The sequence below is a fragment of the Microtus pennsylvanicus genome, chromosome X, assembly GCF_037038515.1.
Source record: "Microtus pennsylvanicus isolate mMicPen1 chromosome X, mMicPen1.hap1, whole genome shotgun sequence".
Lineage (NCBI taxonomy): Eukaryota > Metazoa > Chordata > Mammalia > Rodentia > Cricetidae > Microtus > Microtus pennsylvanicus.
Window position 1 is genome coordinate 29,519,839 of NC_134601.1, and position 18,204 is coordinate 29,538,042.

General features: G+C 42.7%; 3 long non-coding RNA genes across 3 annotated transcripts in view; 1 reads left to right on the top strand and 2 right to left on the bottom strand.

The window, feature by feature from the left end:
• Positions 1-6,139, top strand: part of LOC142840225 (uncharacterized) — a 56,449-nt gene extending 50,310 nt beyond the window's left edge. The window contains exon 5 of the long non-coding RNA XR_012908917.1: positions 6,050-6,139. This is a non-coding gene — a long non-coding RNA (uncharacterized LOC142840225). The remainder of the gene's footprint in view (positions 1-6,049) is intronic.
• LOC142840235 (uncharacterized) overlaps positions 1-18,204 on the bottom strand; it is an 88,881-nt gene that overhangs the window by 28,590 nt on the left and 42,087 nt on the right. The gene's annotated exons all lie outside the window — the stretch shown is intronic.
• Positions 49-17,661, bottom strand: LOC142840226 (uncharacterized). Its single transcript, XR_012908918.1, has 4 exons — positions 17,574-17,661; positions 16,911-16,948; positions 15,978-16,093; positions 49-226 (listed from the first exon to the last, which is right to left on the bottom strand). It is a non-coding gene; the product is annotated as an uncharacterized LOC142840226 (long non-coding RNA).

Below are 18,204 nucleotides of genomic sequence, written 5' to 3' on the forward strand. Positions count from 1 at the left end.
ATTCCTAAAGACATCCCAAATAATGTTTAAAAATAACAACAAATTAACTAGAGTCTAAAGATAGGGTTCATTCTTTAATATCACTGGATGTCTTCCAGAGGCTTCAGGGTTGATACCCAACACCTACCCGATGGTTCACAACTGTCTGTAACTCCAGTTCCGAGAGATCTCATAAAGTCTGGTACCCTCTGTGGGCATTAGGTACTCATGTGGTGCACAGACTTCTCTGTGGAAAAGCATTCAAAAGCAGAAAATAAAAAACGTAATTATGTTTACTTAGGGGCAGAATACTTGTAGCCTTGAGATGAATGATGATAGCACTCTATTCTCTCTCCTAACTCACATAATCACCTTACAATTTAATTTACTGAAAGAAATTTTAAAAGGAATAAGCACAGCTAAAGGCATTGCTTTTTATTTTCATTTTTTACTTTTTAATAACCTATTGAATATTTTTTCATAATGGAAAAATAGAACCCATTTAAAGAGTAAATATGTTCTTATAGTTAATTTTAAAACCTGAATATAGGCTTTAATGTAATTTAATCTTTTTTTTTTAAAAAGTTTGATAACTGTCTAGATCCACAAAGACCACATAGAAGAAACGTGATCTTTTTTTTTTAAAGATTTTATTTATTTATTTATTATGTATACAGTATTCTGTCTGAAGGTATGCCTTCAGGCCAGAATAGGGCACCAGATCTCATTGCAGATGGCCGTGAGCCACCATGTGGTTGCTGGGAATTGAACTCAGGACCTCTGGAAGAGCAGGCAGTGCTCTCAACCACTGAGCCATCTCTCCAGCCCTGTAATTTAATCTTGAAATTTCCTGAATTACATTCTTTCAGCATTGTAACTTTAGAGCCATAAAAATCCTCCCATTTCTCCCTCTCCCACTGTACCTCCCTCCCTGCCCACCTCACACACCCTTTGCAATGTCACCTAATCTCATGTCTCTCTCTAGTCCACTCTCAGGCCGTCATGCAGGAGCCATCCTTATTCTGTGTGAGCTTCTGTCCACAGGATTAATAAGCTCACAACCTTTGCTTCATCCTGGCTTTTTCTGAAATTCTTTACTGCATCGTAGATTCATCTTTACCAGGGTCAAGGTCATCAAAGGGACAGGGTAATCCTCAGGCTGCTGGTCACTGTGCTGAGCTGTACCTCCCTACCACCACCAAGAGTCCCAGAAAAACCTCAGTGAAGAGCATATGCCTGCTTCACTGAAGTGTCTTTGAGTCTTTGCTAAAGGTGTCCCCTCACACGTGTGTGACTCTTCTGTCCCCTTCATATTCTTTTCTGTCTTATTGTCATTACCAATCAGGCACGCTGTCTTCATTTCTCTAGGTTTATAAGGAGTCTGGAAGTCATGTGTTCATCCTCCAAGTTTGTTCCTTTTGAAGGTGTTTTCAAGCTGGGGTTTTTCATACTCACTGTGAGTTTCAGGACAAGCCCATTAGTTTATGAAAAGTCTGTTAGAGTTCTGTTGGTATTGCACTGGATCTATAGGACTGTATGAGGAGAACAGACACCTGTATCTTCCATTGCATGAAGGGGATTGCAGAGTGAATTCTAATTGGTCTTAATAATAAAATCTGGAGTCAGATATTAAGTGGTTGGAGCTATAAGATCAGAACAGCAGAGCAGCCAGCCACTAGTTCTTTCCTCGACAAAATCCTCAGACCAAATGGAGAATCCTGTCTCTACAAGACCTCAGACTGAATGCCTGGATCTCCTGCCTCGCCCTACCTTATATTCCTCTCTTCAACGGCAGGGAAGAGACAGAAATCTTTAATAAATAAATAAATTTAAAAAAAGGAAAAACAGAAAAGTGTGAGTCACCACTGCCTGACTCTGTTTTTCTTTTAGACTGGATCAATCTAATGTAGCCCAGCATGGCCTTGAACTCAGAGTTCTGTTTCTTAAGTGTTGGGAAAGGTGAGTGCCAACACTGCCTATACTCTCTGGCTAACTAGTGACTATCTGCACACACTGATCCTCAGGCAAGCTTTATTGTCAGGGAGAAACAAAATATCACCACAGTCGACGAATCTATACATCTTTACTCTCAGCAATGATTTGTCCCATTCAGTGTCTAGGCACTACAGAGAAGTGGGCAGAGTTTTCCTAATTATTTCATATTTCCTAATGCTATCTCCAGTGACAGGCATTTTAAATTACAGCTTACACATTTCACTGTGGTCAACTGTCTGTGGGTTAATTTTAACAGAAGCTCTCTTTTAGGTTGGAATGTCAGGTTTCTTTCTCTATGATGAAAATGTCTTTGGTAACATATATTTGCTTTTGTTTCAATTTCATTATTTTGAAGTTACAAGTGAATTATGAGAAAAGAAACAAATGACCAACACCCAGTTTGGGGGAATTTTTCTAAGGCAGCCACAGGTCAAATGTTTGCCCAAATGGAATCTTTGGATCATAGAGATAGTCCTTCATCTCCCAGCCAGCTCCATCAGGGAGGTGTTGAGATCACGGTTGTAGAGAAAGAGGGGATACATGTGAAGAATTAGGTATGTATGTGTAACTCCAGAAAGGTTTGTTTTATGAAGAATACTTAGGTAATTATTTTCAAAATATCTAATATTATTTTTCCCAACAGAAAAGGATCAAGGTCAGTACTCGTGTGTTTCCCCTCTTGTTTTCCCATCAGAAATGCAGATTTTAGCAGTGTCTGCTATGGACTGTGTACAGAGGGGGTATTTATGGATGGTTCTTGCCATATGGATTATTACCATGATGCCTGCTAATGGTTGCTCTGATACCTACTTCCCTGTGCAGTTACTAGTCTACAAGCATTGTTTGTCTTTGAGTAAAGGTTCACTTTTATCGGTTTGCTTTTTAATGTATTTACTCATGCGTTTGTGTCCACTCAGAAACACCCATTTTTAAAGGAGTACTCGTTTGTGATCATTATATATTGTGATGCTTAAATTATCCCATAACATGCCCGTGCGAGGACACACATTCAAGTGGACCTGCTCTTCATGTGTTATCTGCTTAGAATTCTGGATTATCTGACCACCCCCAGAAGACAGTAATCACCAAATGCTAGTTGTCAGTGACACTTTGTCTCCTCTGTCTGTCAATGTCAGGTCTCCTCTATGATAAGAACAACGGAAGGCAGAGAGAACACGCAGAAGGTTGACAAGAAACTCACATGAGCCCTTGTTTTCAGTATGTGAGAGTCGTAAGAGCCAATGGTGTGTGTGTGTGTGTGTGTGTGTGTGTGTGTGTGTGTGTGTGTGTGTGTGTGATGTGTACATGGGTGTGTATAGGAAGGGTCCGTGAGATGAACAAACAAGAGGAAGATGTCACTGCACATCTTTGACTTGACTGGATGCAGACAGACTACTCCATCCCTATATTCAGTACAGTAGAGTGCATGAGCGTTCTCATCTGCCTTCCTCCCCTCTCCATGAGATTTCTCTCTCTTTACTCTGCCTTCTAGTAGAACAAGGGAGAAAACTGTGAACTCTCCATGGAGAACCAGCTCCTGTAGAAGAGCCAAGTGTGGTGTGGTCTTGTCAGCATGTTACCTAGCAAGAGTGACAAGATCATGTAGGACTCACCAGGTGAGACATTTCCTTTTCTCTTCCCATCCGTGTGACCAGCAGCTGATCAGTGATGCCTTGTAGGAACACATCCTGTTGAGCAGGTAGCAGGAAAGAGCAGCAAACTGTGGAACAATTGCATTCATAGACTCCCCAGATGACTGAAACCTGTAGGGGTCCCTTTAAATAACCAGAACTGAAATGGAAGCCATCCCTATCAGACCATTTCCCAAATGGGCCATGCATTACTGCATCACAAACGCAGGGAGTGCTTATTAAAATGGTAGATATCTGGGTCCAAAACAGACACTGATTCCATCCCTAGGAAGTGGGTGTGGCATAGCCACTTCTTTCTGATGGCTGTCCATGTTAAAACGTATTGCTAGTGGGTTTGATATTCTGTCTTCCAGGATATGGAGTCACAGACTGCTTAAGTCCATACCATGTTCTCTTGTTACTGCCTTAAATACCAGTCTGTTACATGGCATATCAAATAGACAAATCAATTCCTTCGTGTACGTTTATCCAGATATTCACATACTAGACTCTTTTGTGAGCACCTTATTTCTGCACTGTGAAGACTAGCAGGGGTCCTTATATATAGTGTTATATAGGTAAACTGTCAGTAAGCAGGAGAAATGAGTAATCACAGCAATTCTGTGTATTATTGGCGCTTTAAAGATCATAAAGGGGACAGGAAATAGTTGTGATGGGGATTGTTGTATGTGATGTTACCCCTAAAGGTTTCACAAGTTCGCACGTGATCTGAGTCCTGAATGACAAATAGAAGCAAGGCCGTGCACAAACCAAGTTGTGGGCGTGCTTGCTTCCATGGAGAACAGTGGATCTAATTGCAGAGGACAGGCCAGTGGCCAGAGCCTTGAAGACAATGTGCACATTGCTTGGGATAGTTTAGAAAGGAATATGTGTGCCATTGTCAGCTGTGTATAACATTTGGATTATATGATCAGTGTGGAAGGTGAGTTATGGAATTGTCATGATTTAATTCCTTTTGGTAGAAGGTGACTTGGCACTGCACAGAGAAAGGCCTGAGGAGGGCGAGATGAAGGAGTGTGTGGAGAGAGTGGAGATGGTTCAGAAGACAGGGGAGGGATGGAAGTGGATTGAAAGAGGGATGAAGCCATGCTGCAGTGATCAGCGGGAGAGCCGCCCTGTGCAGCCTTGTCTGGGAGAGGGCAGATAGCACCTGTATGCGCTGTGCATTTTCCTTGTGGAGACGTTGCTCTAACATCTCTGACCACATGGAGACACAGTGCTTCCATTTACTGACATCAGTTATTCCACGTGTATTCACACAGGATAGTTTGAATACCCAAACTAGTTATTGTAAAACTTATCAATTTGATAACGAGTTGCTGATGAATAATTTTCAGATGTAAACTTCCTAAGTTCAATTAACTGTAGCATAATTTCCAAAAGAATAAGAATCTAACATTTGTCTCATAAAAAGTGAACCCAAAATTCACTGTAGTTTTGAAAATGGCTGTTCTGCAGCATGTACTGCTGTTGGCAGATTTACAGATGAAGGAAGTGAGTAGGTTTTAGGCAGAGTCGAAGTGAAATCAGTCTCTAAATTCTGCAGCAACTGCTTGTCCCTATTCTTTCTCCAGAAGAAGACTGCCTTTAGAAATGCGTATTTTTGACAGCTGGGCATGGAGCAAACATTCACAAGACAGAGGCAGTTGGATGTCTGAGTTCAAGGCCAGCCTGTAATTCCAATCGCATATATCAAAATTAGTCTGTCACATATGCAGGAACTTGTGACTGGTATTTAAAGCAGATATTATCACTAAAGACCCCCAAATTAGCACATGAGCAGTGTGATGCTCTCAATTCACACAGTGGAAAGCAGGGCACAGGGTCTCACTCTGTTTTCTCCTCACAGAAATGCCCAGCCTGTGTTTGGAAAATGGGTCCAGGACATCCTGGCTCAGGGAACCAAAGTTGCTGGGGTTAGGAAGGTCCCACATCTCTCTGACTCTAGGAAAGTGGTTCTCAACCTGTGACTTGACCCCTTTAGCAAATGTCTATCCCCCAAACTATTTCCATCATGATTCTGAACTGTAACAATATTACAGCGATGATGTAACAACAGAAATAATTTTCTAGTTGGGATCACCACAACATGAGGAATTGTATTAAGAGACAAGTTACAGCATTAGGAAGGCTGAGAACCACTGCTGGACAGACATCCAAACACAGAATCCGGCTTCTCAAATATGTCTGGGATCCCTTCATCATTGTCCCCATACTCCTAAGGAGGCACACCCCACATCAGGACACACACACTCACATCTCTGTGCAAGGGGAACCCTGTTCTTCTTTCCCTGTCATTTCTATTTCCACACACTAGGCTATATTTCCAAATTAGTTCTTTTTTTTTTATATCTTCAAGCTCATCTTAAGGATGTGTCTGATTCTTTGACCAACCTTTTTCCTGTTTTGTGATTCTTCTGCAGGGTCTGGGTCATGGGCTGTGCACACACATCCACAGACAGTACAACAACAGCCTCTCGTCCCTTGTTGCTGACCTTTGAGGAAGCTGGGCATGTTAGGTAGGTTTGCTGGCAGGGGACTTGCTCTCGGGAACAGGATGTCCTTGCCAGAGGCTGGACTCGAGGATGCTACAGCACTTAGATCTGCCCAGCATCTGACGGCCCTGTTCGAAGCTCTTCACAAATGTGGTGGGAGCACATTTGGGGATTTTTACAAGTGGTCCCTAGACACTGCTATGGCTCCCCTGGCAGTGCAGGACATTCCCAGCTATATTCTTGATTTCTCTGGTAGCTGTTCAATGAGAATGCTATACCATGAAAAGAAGCCATTGGTGAATTTAAAAAGCCACAGTATGGGGATGGGCGACATAGCTCACGTGGTAGAATGATTGTCCAGAACGTAAATTGTTCTGTGTTCTTTGACCCTCTGGGCATGTTCACCCTAACCTGTAATACCAGCACTCAAGACGTAGAGGGAGGAGGAAAGAGATGTGAGAGTCATTACTGTTTATGTGAGTATGGCTCCCAGCCCCCATGGCAGATAGCTCACAACTGCCTTTAACTCCAGCTCCATCAGGAGTCAATGCCTCTGCCAATCATGTGCATACCACAGACAGACAGACAGACATAATTAAAAGTATAACTAAAATCTAAACAAGAAAAAAAAGAAGCATCAACTCCAGGTCATGGACCCAGGGGAAAACACAGTGGAATTTAAAATATGAACATTATAAAGACTAACGGACTCTAACAGTCTACAGTATGGCAGGGGAGATGACTCAGTGGTTCAGAGTGCATTCTATTGTTGCCGAGGATCCAAGGTAGTTTCCAGCATCCATTTCCAACATCCTTGAAGGATCATACCTCAGCTCCAGGAAGGTATGACCTCTCCTGACCTTTGTAGGCACCGGAATTCATGTGTACATACACATAGGAATATACACAACGTAATTATTATTAAGTTATGTACATTTTCAAATTATGTACAAATTAAAATAATTGTTGTGAAACATTGAAGAAAAATGATCAAATGCCAGGCAGTAAATGAGAACAGCTTTCATCAGCGTTAGGTGGCAAATGCGTGCACTTCCAGCTATTTGAACACTGGGGTTACACAATCATTAGTGCTAAAAAGTTTCAGAACAGCCTGAATAGCATAGAGAGGCCCTAACTAAAAATGAAAACCATACAAACACCCGAAATATCTCGGAAATGCTAAATTTCTTAAAATAGCAATCTTAGAGTCCATGGTTTTTCAAGAGATGTGGATATTTATAAATTAATTTTTTGCAAGTAATTCAATGATAAAATTACTTATTTCTTGGGAATGCAACAATATACATGTAGAAATGGAATGAAAATGTTACTGGGCTGAGAAGAAAACAGTAGCATTAAGAATGTGTTTACATTAAAATGAATACTTGAGCTGGGGCAGTGTGCTAAGCTTGGAAGACCAGCAGCACTCTGAAGGCTGAGGGAGGAAGGGCAAGAGTCCCAGGATGGCCTGGGCTGCTCTGAAACTCTGCACTAAACACATAAAGTAGTTAGCAGGACTATTATTATTCCATTCACTGTGGGAAAGTTCTGTCATGGGAAGCCATCCTCTTTCCACCGGATGCGAGGCAGAGCCCTGTGCGCGCCTGCCAGACACATTAAAGATTACCATCGCCTAAATGGGGAAGTGACTTCTTCACCACCACATACAGCAAGGCGCACAGAAAATGGCAGCTGGGACTCTACTCAGATAGCTCACTCTCAGGAGAGTTCCCTGCAGACAGCCCTGTGCCTTAGGGGTAGGAATCAGCCCAGCGACAGACACAGATTTCCTTATGGTACTACATGTGCTTTCCTGTGGTGTTTCAAATTTCGTATCCAGGAAGCAAAGTACTTTAAAGTGTAAACTGAGAAAATACTTGTGCTCGGGTAGTAAAAGTGGGGCTGGGGAGACAGCTAAATCAGTAAAGTCCTGGCCTTGTGAGCATGAGGCCCTGAGTGTCATTCCCAGAGTGCATCATCAAGAAAATGAAGTTAAACTACAGCAGGAAAAGTAGCAGGTGTGTCGGGAGATGCTTGTGTGTGAAGGTGGAGGCGAGCACATCCCTGCAGTGTACTGACCAGCCAACCCAGCCTGCCTTGCGTGTTCCAGGCCAGTGAGAAACCCTGTCTAAGTAAAACTTCAGGGGGATTGCGCCTGAAGTACAACACCGGAGGCTGCCTTCTGTCCCCTGGCCACATGCATGTGTGCATACAATTGCAGAGACACACACAGACACACACATATGCACACGGGCACACAACCACACACTGGATAAAGGATGTTTATACCTTCTGTACTTTAGAAGTAGTCATTGTGTTCCGTTTCTGGGCAATGAAGTAGAAGGATAAATGGAATCTACTCTCATGCTCTGTGCATGCCTATGTGCATGTGTGTGTGTGTGTGTGTGTGCGTGTGTGCATGTGTGTGTGTGTGTGCGTATGTGTGTGTGGGTATTTGCACACAGAGCTCCACCATCTCTATCTAATGAGGCTGCTTTATGTTAGCCTTAGACTGGGATTAGTCTTCAGTCTCGGGTTTACATTTGATATACCTAAGATGTCAAGGTTTATGTGCCAGGAAAATATACTGAAGTGAAAAAAAACACTGCTTTATTTCCAGAGGTAAGGTCCTTTCAAGTCCAGGTCACACCCAATGTTCCCTCCCACCCAAACATAGACTCCACTGGGCCCAAGACTCTCACTTATGTAGTTCCCACTATGGCCAGGAGGTGGCATTCAAACTACATGCCTACATTTATTTTCTTTAAAGGGCTGATGTTTTATGGAACAGCAATGCGTTTTCAGTGTGTTTGGAAAGCTGGCACACATATAGAGCAGTTCCATTTATGGATTGCAGCAACTGTAGTGCTCCACAACTCACTTCATCCTCCCTGAGTGTAAAGTGGGCAGTGCACACGGGATACAGAGTGGTGCTCTGTAGAGAATATGAATGTGGTGGTCACCTTGAATCCCCTGACACTGGGATGGATGGATTTCCTAGACTTTCCCTCTCCTCTCCAGGAGGTTGTGGTACAGCCCCCAGATCGCTGCCTGCCAGGCAAGTTGTATCCTGGTCAGTCACTGCCATTGTGTTGCACCATGCCTGCTGGGGACTTCCAAGAGCAACCTGGTGTTTGTGGTGTGGTTGCCAAGTACGCTTCCATGGTGTTTGTGGTATGGTTGTCATGTACTTTTCTATGAATATGCTCTGCATTTGGTTTAGATGTAATATGTATTCACCCTTACGATTTAGACCAAGCTTGGGGTCCCTTCTCTGTTGCAGGAAGATCTCCAAAGTATTTCCTTTACCTCACACTCATTTTGGAGCCACTAACTTGATACTGAAAGAGAAATTATCCCCTGAGCCCTGCAAGAAGAGAGAACGCAGAAGAAAAGAGGGAGTAACCCCAAGTCCCTTGACAGCCACAAGACATTGTCTTAGCTACTGTTCTATTGCTGAGAAGAGGCGCTGTGCTGAGGGTATTTACAGTACAAAGCATTAAATGGGGAGCTTGCTGTCAGTGTCAGAGGGTTAGTCCAGTACCATCACTGTGGGCAGCATGGCAGCAGGCAGCCTGGCAAGGCACTGAAGCAGAAACTGAGAGTTTACATCCGGATCACAGGAACGAGGCAGATGGCTTTGAGACATCAGAACTCACCCCCAGTGACAAACCTTGTCCAATAGGGCCACACATCCTAATCTTCCCTAAACCATCCACCATTGGGATTGAAACGTTAACCATAGGAGCTTATGGGGACCATCCTCATTCAAACTACCAAGATCCTATAAGCGATTTCCTCTGCCCCATCAAGCTGCAGAGGGAGAATTATGGGTGGCTGAATACTCATAAGTGCATAGACTAGAATCTGTTCTGTGATGTCAGTCATTAATACAAGAGACTACTGTGTGACATTTGGGGAGAGCAGGAGGCCATTCAAGTTACTTGTCTGAAATAATGTGCTCTTCAGAAGACAGTAGTCCCCTTTTGGCCCTCTTCATGGATACTGAAACTGTATACTGAAACTGTAAAGGCCTTGAGCACACGGGAATTATACAAGATTGAGTGAAGGTACACACACATTCAAGCACAAACACACACACACACACACACACACACACACACTTCCTTCAGCCATGTCATCAATTTATTTCTGTGAATTAGTAGTTTATTGTGTGCCAGGCATTATCAATCTAACCCCACATCTACATGTCTCACACAATTCCTTCTTCCCTCTTTTGATCTGCTCAAGTGGATTACCATGGAAACCATTCAAAGAGACTGCCGTAAACTGTCTAGTCCACAAAGAAAAACAAATGCTGCCTGGGAAACCAAGGAAAATTTGGCGCATACTTCCTATAGTGGTAGCTATCCGGCCCCACCCTGCTCCTGGCTATATCTCCCTTACAGAGGGGAGGGAGTATAAACCTCGTGTGGTGTCTGTCTTGGAAGTTATCCTGGTTGAGGAGTAGATTTTTTTCTGATTCTGCTTCCATTTGATAGTGCAGTTAACATGTCTCCATAATTAACCAAGTATGGATGATCTATAAGAAAGCAGTTTGTTTAAGGGGGACATTGAGGTGACACCAAACACGTGACTTCCCCTTCCCACACTGTGGGACTACAGTCAGAGCCACAGGACATAGAGAGGAAGAAGAACCACGTCTTCAAAGACAAAGACAGGCAGAGGGTCCAGTCTGAGCATGTAACTCTCCTGATTTCAGGAAATGCTCACCACAGCTTTCTCACATAGCAGTCACCTCCTCTCAGCTCTCTAAGTGGGTAGTCTGAGAGCAAAGAGACACTCTTCTCCATTGCTGGAGAGAATGCAACTGTTCTCCAAGTCTATGGAGGGATCTGATGCTAGTGAAAACCACAAGCGTGCATTCTGGGGACCAGGGATCTTTCTTCTAAGGATCCATCCCAAAGAACACAGAAGGGGACACAAAGACTCAGAGCAACAATGTAGAACACCAAGAGCAGAACTATGAAAATCATCTGTGGGGAGGAGAGAGTGACGGCATGATCTCAGGTGTATCTACCACTGCTTTCCTCTGCTTATTGACAGTTTACCCATATAACACGATACTCCAGGACCCCTGTTTATCTTCTCAGTACAAACATGGTGCCCACAAAAGAGGCCAGTATGTGAATACCTGGATAAACATTACATATTTGAAGGAATTGATTTGCCGATTTAATATGCTGTATAAGACACTGATATTTAAGGCAGTAACAAGAGAACATGTTATGGAATTGAGCAGTCTGTGACTCCATATCCTAGATAATAAATAGTTTGGGTATTCAAACTATCCTGTGTCAATACATGTGGAATAACTGATGTCAGTAAATGGAAGCACTGTGTGTCCATGTGGTCAGACAAATCCAGAGTTGTTAGAGCAACGTCTCCACAAGGAAAATGCACAGAGCATACAGGTGCTATCTGCCCTCTCCCAGACAAGGCTGCACAGGGCAGCTCTCCCGCTGATCACTGCAGCATGGCTTCATCCCTCTTTCAATCCACTTCCATCTCTCCCCTGTCTTCTGAAACATCTCCACTGTCTCCACACACTACCTCATCCGGCCCTCCCCAGGCCTTTCTCTGTGCAGTGCCAAGTCACCTTCCACCAAAAGGAAACAAATCATGACAATTCCATAACTCACCTTCCACACTGATCATATAATCCAAATGTTATACACAGCTGACAATGACAAACATTTTCCTTTCTGTCCTATCCCCAAGCAGTGTCCACGCTGTCTTCAAGCTTCTGGCAACTGGCCTTGTTCTCTGCTCTTAGATCCACTGTTCTCCATGGAAGCAAGCACGCCCACAACTTGGTTTGTGCACGAACTTTCTTCTTTTTGTCATTCAGGACTCAGATCACGTGCTAACTTCTGAAACCTTTAGGGGTAACATCACGTACGACAATCCCCATCACAACTATTTCCTGTCCCCTTTATGATCTTTAAAGCGCCAATAATACATTGAATTGCTCTGATTACTGATTTCTTCTGCTTACTGACAGTTTACCTATCTAACACGATATGCAAGGACCCGTGCTAGTCTGCACAGTGCAGGAACAAGGTGCTCACAAAAGAGGCCAGTATGTGAATACCTCGATAAGCATTACATATCTGAAGGAATTGATTTGCCTATTTGATATGCCGTATAAGACACTGATATTTAAGGCAGTAAAAGAGAACATGGTATGGAATTGAGCAGTCTGTGACTCCATATACTAGAAGACAGAATATCAAACCCTCTAGCAATATATTTTAACATGGACAGCCATCAGAAAGAAGTGGCTATGCCACACCCCACTTCCCAGCATTTGATTCAGTGTCTGCTTTGGACCCAGATATCTACCATTTTAATAAACACTCCCTGCAAATGTGATGCAGTAATACATGGCCCATTCGGGAAATGGTCTGATGGGGATGGCTTCCATTTCAGGTCTGGTTATTTAAAGGGACCCATGCAGGGTTCAGTCATCTAGGGAGTCTATGACTGCCATTGTTCCACAGTGTGCTGCTCTTTGCTGCTACCTGCTCAACAGGATGTGTTCCTACAAGGCATCACAGATCAGCTGCAGGTCACACGGATGGGAAGAGAAAAGGAAATGACTCACCTGGTGAGTCCACATGATCTTGTCACTCTTGCTCTGGTAACATGCTGAGAAGACCACACCACACTTGGTTCCTCTCCAGGAGCTGGTACTTCATGGAGAGTTCACAGTTTTCTCCCCTGTTCTACTAGAAGGCAGAGTAAGGGTAAAAATCTCATGGAGAGGGGAGGAAGGCAGATGAGAACGCTCATGCACTCTACTGTAGTGAATATAGGGATGGAGTAGTCTGTCTGCATCCAGTCAAGTCAAAGATGTGCAGTGACATCTTCCTCTTCTTTGTTGATCTCACAGAACCCTTCACACACACACACACACACACACACACACACACACACACACACACACCATTGGCACTTACAACTCTCACAGACTGAAAACAAGGGCTCATGTCAGCTTCTTGTCAACCTTCTGCATGTTCTCTCTGCAGTCCTGCTGTTCTTATCGTAGAAGAGACCTGACATTGACAGACAGAGGAGACAAAGTGTCACTGACAACTAGCATTTGGTGATTACTGTCTTCTGGGGGTGGTCAGATAATCCAGAATTCTAAGCAGATAAAGGAAGAGCAGGTCCACTTGAATGTGTGTCCTCGCACGGGCACGTTATGAGATAATTTAAGCATCACAATATATAATGATCACAAAGGAGTACTCCTTTAAAATACAGGTGTTTCTGAGTAGACACAAGCGCATGAGTAAATCCATTAATAAACAAGAAAAAAAAGTGAACTTTACTCAAAGACGAGCAATGCTTGTATACTAGTAACTGCACAGGGAAGTAGGTTTCAGAGCAACCCTTAGCAGGCATCATGGTAATAATCCATATGGCAAGACCCATCCATAAAACACCCCCTCTGTACACAGTCCACAGCAACACTGCTAAAATCTGCGTGACTGATGGGAAAACAATAGGGGAAACACACGAATACTGACCTTTTCTTTTTTATTTTGGGAAAAATAATATTAAATATTTTGAAAATAATTACCTAAGTATTCTTCATAATACAAACCTTTCTGGAGTTACACATACATACCTAATTCTTCACATGTACCTCTTCTTTCTCTACAACTGTGATCTCAACACCTCCCTGATGGAGCTGGCTGGGAGGTGAAGGACTATCTCTATGATTCCAAAGATTCCATTTGGGCAAATATTTGACCTGTGGCTGCCTTAGAAAAATTCCCCCAAACTGGTTGTTGGACATTTGTTTCTTTTCTCATAATTCACTTGTAACTTCAAAATAATGAAATTGAAGCAAAAGCAAATATATGTTACCAAAGACATTTTCATCATAGAGAAAGAAACCTGACATTCCAACCTAAAAGAGAGCTTCTGTTAAAATCAACCCACAGACAGTTGACCACAGTGAAATGTGTAAGCTGTAATTTAAAATCCCTGTCACTGGAGATAGCATCAGGAAATATGAAATAATTAGGAAAACTCTGCCCGCTTCTCTGTAGTGCCTAGACACTGAATGGGACAAATCATTGCTGAGAGTAAAGATGTATAGATTCTTCGACTGTGGTGATATTTTGTTTCTTCCCTGACAATAAAGCTTGCCTGAGGATCAGTGTGTGCAGATAGTCACTAGTTATCCATAGAGTATAGGCAGTGTTGGCACTCACCTTTCCCAACACTTAAGAAACAGAACTCTGAGTTCAAGGCCATGCTGGGCTACATTAGATTGATCCAGTCTAAAAAAGAAACAGAGTCAGGCAGTGGAGACTCACATCTTTCATCAGTGCTTTGGTGTCACACACCTTTAATCCCAGCACGAGGGAGATGGAGAATGAAAGGAAAGTGGGTGGGAAAAGAGAGGAATATAAGGTGGGAGGAGATAGGAGATTCAGGCATTCAGTCTGAGGTCTTGTAGAGACAGGATTCTCCATTTGGTGAGGATTTTCTCGAGGAAAGAACTAGTGTCTGGCTGCTCTGCTGTTCTGATCTTACAGGTCCAACCACTTAATATCTGACTCCAGATTTTATTATTAAGACCAATTAGAATTCACTCTGCAATCCCCTTCATGCAATGGAAGATACAGGTGTCTATTCTCCTCAAACAGACCTATAGATCCAGTGCAATACCAACAGAACTCTAACAGACTTTTCATAAACTAATGGGCTTATCCTGAAACTCACAGTGAGTATGAAAAACCCCAGCTTGAAAACAACCTTTAAAAGGAACAATGTTGGAGGATGAACACCTGACTTTCAGACTCCTTATAAACCTAGAGAAATGAAGGCAGCGTGCCTGATTGGTAATGACAATAAGACAGAAAAGAATATGAAGGGGGCAGAAGAGTCACACACGTGTGAGGGGACACCTTTAGCAAAGACACAAAGACACTTCAGTGAAGCAGATATATGCTGGTCCCTGAGTTTTTCTGGGACTCCCTGTAGTGGTAGGGAGGAGCAGTCCAGTACCTTGACCAGCAGCCTGAGGATCACCCTGTCCTTTGACGACCTTGACCCTGGTAAACTGGATCTAGGCTGCAGAAAAGAATTTCAGAAATAGCCAGGATGAAGCAAAGGTTGTGAGCTTATTAATCCTTTGGACAGAAGCTCGCATAGAATAAGGATGGCTCATGCATGACGGCCTGAGTGAGGACTAGAGAGAGACATGAGATTAGGTGTCAGTACAAAGGGTGTGTGAGGAGGGCAGGAGAGTGAGAAATGTGAAGATTTTTATGGCTCTCAAAGTTACATTGTTTAAAATTACATGTAAGAATACTTTGAGTCTTTAAATGGCTTCTGTTTTCCCATTAGGAAAAATATACAATACGTTATTAAAAAGTCAAAAATAAAAAATAATTTTTTGAAATGTTCTTATCGCTTTTAAAATTTCTTTTAGTAAATTAAATTGTAAGGTTAATATGTGATTTTACAAGTATTCTTGTCCTAAGTAAGCACAATTAATTAATTAATTTTTATTTGCTTACTGTTTGTCCACAGGGAAGTCTGTGCACCACATGAGTGAGTACCTACTCTCACAGAGGGCACCAGAGTTTGAGATGTCACGATATCTGCGTAGCACTAACACCGACCAGGGAGATCTGGGATAGCTGATGTAACATACTCACTTCACAGTGCCTTGATCCTTCCACCCAACTGAGATGACAAGGCATTTAGGCACATGGGATCACATTTAACCTCAAAGAGCTGCTAATGAACAGAAGATGAGGTACTGTTATCATATTGAATGGTTAAGGATGGGGATAGGGAACTAACTCACCCTTAATGTCCCAATGTCCAGTTCACACTTCCTGTCTGGTGGACATCACAGCACACTGGGTTCTTCCCCATGAACTCCTGCTTCTGGGTTGCAGAGATTAAACCCTTTGCTTTACACTAGAAGATAACATAAGGGAAAAGAAAACTCATGAAATAGAGGAAACCAGGATGAGAAAGCACATAAATCCCAGGGGATGGAATGATGGTGCCTTGTCTGTGCAGACGACATCAATGGAAGGTACACAATGATGTTTTTCATCCTCCCAGGTCATCTCACCACCCTGGGCACACACAGTGATAACTGTGACTGCAGACACATACTGGGAATGTGAGCTTGTGCATTTCCCATTCCCGTGGCAAGAACTCCCCCTCTCTGTGTGCATTCAGGCCCCTACTTTCATGCCACAGCCTTCCATGGGCAGCACAAAGGAGGCAAGGGAAATCTGCCAACCACATAAATACACAGGTTTTGTTTTCTCTCAATTCAGGCCCTGAAAATTATTCTTTGAGGTGGGCCTCATTACTTCCTTTCCACACAGGGCTCAGATAGTACAATGCTTAGACCCAAGACATTCTCCAGAGGCACCAGATGAACATTGATGCCATCTTAAATGGATTCCTCTGGCCAATATTGGGACAAATGGAGCATGGAAATAGAGAACAGCAATAGAGAGGAAAACAGTTTGGGAAAATGGGTATTGAGCCATACTGATATAAGTCAGCACATGAGTAAAGAACTATGGAGATATGGAAGCAGTATACTACACACCAGGTCATCATTGAAGAGGACCAGGAGAATTATAACACATAATCTATCACAGCAGTAAGTGATCAACTAACTTTCACACATATATATCCAGAGACATATCTGCACAAGCGTGAGTATATACACAACACACACTAACAATTATCAATGTAAACACACAGCTCTCACCTCGAAGGAAGAAGAGAGTTCACTCTGGAGTCAAATATCTGTGAGTAAACATGAGAGAGACAGGTTTATGTTAGTACAAATTGCATGTTACAATGTGGAAACAGTTTCATGAAGTTTCTATAATAACAGAATGAAGAAACTATACACTCTATTTAAGTACATTGGTGATAATATTAAGTAGACTATTATGATAAAGCAGAGAAACCTCAGCTACAGGACTAGCTACTATGTGATGACACACAGTCCTTTGACTGGTAGAAACTTAAAGCTTTGTTAAGGAGACATATTCTGATATTTTAAATTTGAGGTCCAACGTCATCTGTTACTGACAAGGTGTTAGGTAAGTCCAACACAGGGGGCCCAAGGAGTGGCTACTCATGGGCTCAAGAGAACACGAAGGAAATTGTATTTAGGCCCTGGGACTGTGACTTCCACCATCTCCATATCACTGCAGGTCTAAGAGTCAATCAACCAGTCTTTGCAGACCAGCCTCTACCAAGGAATTCCTGTACACACACACACACACACACACACACACACACACACACACACCTCTCATTCTCAGTCTCCTAGCTCCCTGATGTTTACTGAGAGCTCAAGGGGTACAACCACATTACAACAGATTCATCTCTGACCACACATGGGATGGTGAGAGCTACTAACATATGTGGTTTGAATGAGATTCCTGTGACGATGGTCATGGACTTCTCTCTTGGACATTTCTCTCATTTATTTCAGACTGTCAATAATAACCTGTAAGAGCCGATAAGAAAATTGAGACAAACTGCATTACACATCAAATAACGTTTTCTTCATGCTTTCAACAAAAAATGTCCTTTGTAAGTTTCATTGACACTTGGTTCCTGAAGGTTTACAGAAGATTTAATAATTTGATCACAAAAAAATTCGTAGGAATTGTGTTTTAAAAATAATAGCAGTTGCCGGGCAGTGGTGGCGCACGCCTTTAATCCCAGCACTTGGGAGGCAGAGGCAGGCAGATCGCTGTGAGTTCGAGACCAGCCTGGTCTACAAGAGCTAGTTCCAGGACAGGCTCCAAAACCACAGAGAAACCCTGTCTCGAAAAACCAAAAAAAAAAAAAATAGCTGTTATAGTTGAATCCAAAAGTGGAAATACTTGAGAATGATCCTGACACATACATCCATAGTGCTGATAGGCTGAGAGATTTCCAAACATTGCTGAATTGGAGACAACCTTTCTTAATGAAAGACAACTATGTTCACGGCTCATGCAAATCATTATTAGTAAGATGTCTGTTGATTCAAAACTGAGCTG